Genomic DNA, 3,329 nt, shown 5'->3' with positions numbered 1-3,329 from the left:
GTCAGCTGGGCTCTTCCCTTCCTGCCGCTGCAGCTCCCTCCCCACCTCACCTTCAGCCTCCACAGCTGGCATTGCCCCACCCAATTCACACCCCCTGCCCACCCCCCCAGCTGGCTCCCCCCACCTTTTCTCTCCCCTCCCCCATGTGACAGGCCTGGTGCTGGGAACTGTGGGGTGGGTGGGGGGGGGCCCTTTAGATCGTCCCCTGGGAACAGGCCTGGGGGCTGCTCAGCGCTGGGAGGGGACAGTCTCTGTTGCGGGTGTCCCTGTCAGGGACAGAGATTCCCTCCGGCCTGGGCTGGGACTGGGAAGATGACTGGGCAGATGATCAGGGGAGCCGCGTTTTTACCCAAAGTATTGACACTAAGACAGAAATAAGGGCGAAGCATCCCGGAGAAGGTGCCAGTGACAGTGCAGAGCTGGGACCTGTCAGTCACATTGTAAAATGAGACCTCGCCCGCCTCATAGTCCAGGAAAATCCCCACCCGGCTGGGCCTGACGCTCACCGGGAGGAAGGTTGTGGGGGAGGTGAGGGCTCTGTATCGCCCATCCTTCAGCCCCAGGGCCCAGTATCCATTCTCAGGTGAGCGTCTCATGGGCCCCTTCCTGCTCACAGATTCCCTACAAACCCCCAGAATCCACTCAGGCTTCTTTCCCACCTCCACCTCCCAGTAACGCCTCCCGCCCAGGAACCCCTCAGCGCCCAGCACACAGGGACTAGTATCAAATCTCTCAGGATTGTCAGGCAGATCCTGGCATGTGTCTCCATATCTCACACGTTTCCGATCCTCAGACAGGACGAGTCAGGGATTTGCCGTGTCTGGATCCAGAGTCACGTCCACTAGGGAGAGAGTCACAGAGTCAGGGCCAGGGCAGGGGCTGGTCACGGGGATAAAAGGGAAATTAACTTGTGTCCCCGTTAATGGGTGTGGTGGGGGGGAGGGGGTTGTTGCCTGTTAAGGGGAGTCAGGGCCCATCTGCCCCTGGGAGCGAACTTGAGGGGAAGGACAGCAGGAGCGGGGCAGGAGTGTGGGGGGAAGGTGTCAGCGGAGGCAGGGCAGAGGAGGGCAGCCTAGGGGCTGTTCCTGGCTCTGATCTGACATTGGGCGTGTCTCTGTGCCTCAGTTCCCCTTCTGTAACTTTGGGATAATGGCAACTTCCTCCTTTGGAAAGCATTTGCAAGCTCTGGCTGAATAACTCCATATAAGAGCCAAGTGTTGTTCCCTTTTGTAACGACATGTAATGCTAACAGTTCACAGCCCTGGGGGACAGAGCAGTGATGGGATTTTCACCAGGAGCAGGTATGTTTACTTCAGAGGCTTTTCCAATGTTAAATGATCAAAGGTAGCATCTCTGACTGTAACTGCTCCCTTTCCTTAGGGGGCCCAGTATTAATCTATTGGTCTCTAGGTATTATAGCACTTTTAGTATCTTTGGCTGGAAGAGCCCAGAGGAATCTGGCACGTGGATTTAGGAATGGAAAAAACATGGGTGATTTGGAGGCTGCAGATAGGAAAAGTTAGAGATCCCCTGCTGCCTTAGCGTTAACTTACCTGTGAATTGCCTCAGCATTTCCATCAGGCCAGGGACTCTGTACGCATCCTTCAGTTCAGCAGCAATGAGCTCTGGTTCCTGCAGCCTCACCTGCTCACTCCTAAAGAGAACAAAATCCCCTTATCCCTCAGACACTCAGCACTGGTACTATTGCAATGGGCTTGATATACATTGATGGTAAACTGAACATAGGATCTTACCTGGCCAGTGTGCCCTTTACATCCTAACAGGAGAGAAAGTAGATAAGGAAGAGTTAGTGTTGAACAGTTTATCTGTTCTGTTTTCACAGAACATCTGGTTAATTTTCTCTTTTTCCTGAGACTTTACAGAACGAAAAACACCTGCAGATCTGACTTACATGAGGACTTCTTATAATTAGGTGATAATAACTGAATTGGCATATGAATACAGTGGCGCTGAGGCACAACTCCAGCCCCAGAGAAATGCAGACATGGGTACGACTCACCAGTCACTAATGGTACAACGGTGCGCACTGAGTTACTAAATGGTGCATTAACTATTTGAAAACAAAAGGAAGAGAAATTTTATTTTGACAAAAATATTATGCAGATTTTCCAGACACTGTCAGCTGAGGTGCCAAAATAAATCACAAGATTAGAAAAAGCCACTGTCTAATCGTGCTTACACAGGTGTTAAACAGCAACTGTACTGGAAAAAGTGATGGTAAAACTGGTCTGTAGAGGCCTCAAATACTGGATAAAATGTGCTGACCTTACTGTGAAAATGTGTTTTCTAACTGCTGACTGTGGGCAGAGACATCTTTATCTGATGCCTGCCCTTGACAATGTTGGGAGGCGCTCTGATACCACGGTGATGGGCACCAAGTAAGAGCCTAGGAAGGTTGACTGGCAAATCTTGTAGGGGCAGGACTGTGTCTTTCTGGGTACTGGAAAGCATCCAGCACATGGTGGCTGCTATCCTGAGAGAAACATTAAAACCAGTCAATGGGAGTTAGGTGCCTAACCTGTTTGATGCTTTTGAAAACCCCAGGAGCTGCTGATCTGCATCTCTAGGCACCTAAATACCTCTGAAAATCTGGCCCTAAATCACTCTTGAAAATGGGATGGAGGCTTCTAAGTCACTTAGGCGCCTTTGATCATTCTACCCTTAGGTCCTAAGTTTAGGGAGCCAAATTTTGGCCTAAATATTACTCATAATACTGTGAAATACTCTGTAAAGCTGTGGTGCAACATACATCAATAATAAATCAGTAAATAACAACAATCGTTCTGGGGGAGCAGGAGACACTCTGTGTTTGTTTCCATGGCTGTGGAAAATCCAAACAAAAGGGGAACTTTGTGTAACTCACCTTCAGCAGCTCAGCGGCTGGTTGCTGACACTTCTCCTCTATCTCTGCCATCAGCTGTTTCAGCAAGGAGCTTTGCTGGGGAGTTTGGTAACATTTTCATTTAATTTCTTCAAAGTCTCCATCTCCTCCTCCCCCAGTCTCTGGAGAAAGAGTTTCTTTTCCTCACTCAGAAGCAGTTCTAGTGTCTCAAATTCCGACAAGATTCGCTGTCTGTGATGATTTACTTGTTCCTTTAGTTAATAACAAAACCAAACAAACCATAAATATCAGCAGAACTATCAAGTGTATCAGGCCATTTTGGGTGAAGTACATGAGATGTGAACAAAAGTTTATAGATTCATATTTAAAGGGCAGAAGGGACCATTGTGATCATCTAACCTGACCCCCTTCATGGCACAGGCCAGAAAATTACACCAGGGGGTTCCTGCATCAAGCCCATAACTTA

The sequence above is a fragment of the Emydura macquarii genome, unplaced genomic scaffold (assembly GCF_026122565.2).
Source record: "Emydura macquarii macquarii isolate MOO-44397 ecotype Brisbane River unplaced genomic scaffold, CSIRO-AGI_Emac_v2 contig_3424, whole genome shotgun sequence".
Classification (NCBI taxonomy): domain Eukaryota; kingdom Metazoa; phylum Chordata; order Testudines; family Chelidae; genus Emydura; species Emydura macquarii.
This window is presented reverse-complemented; position numbering follows the sequence as displayed.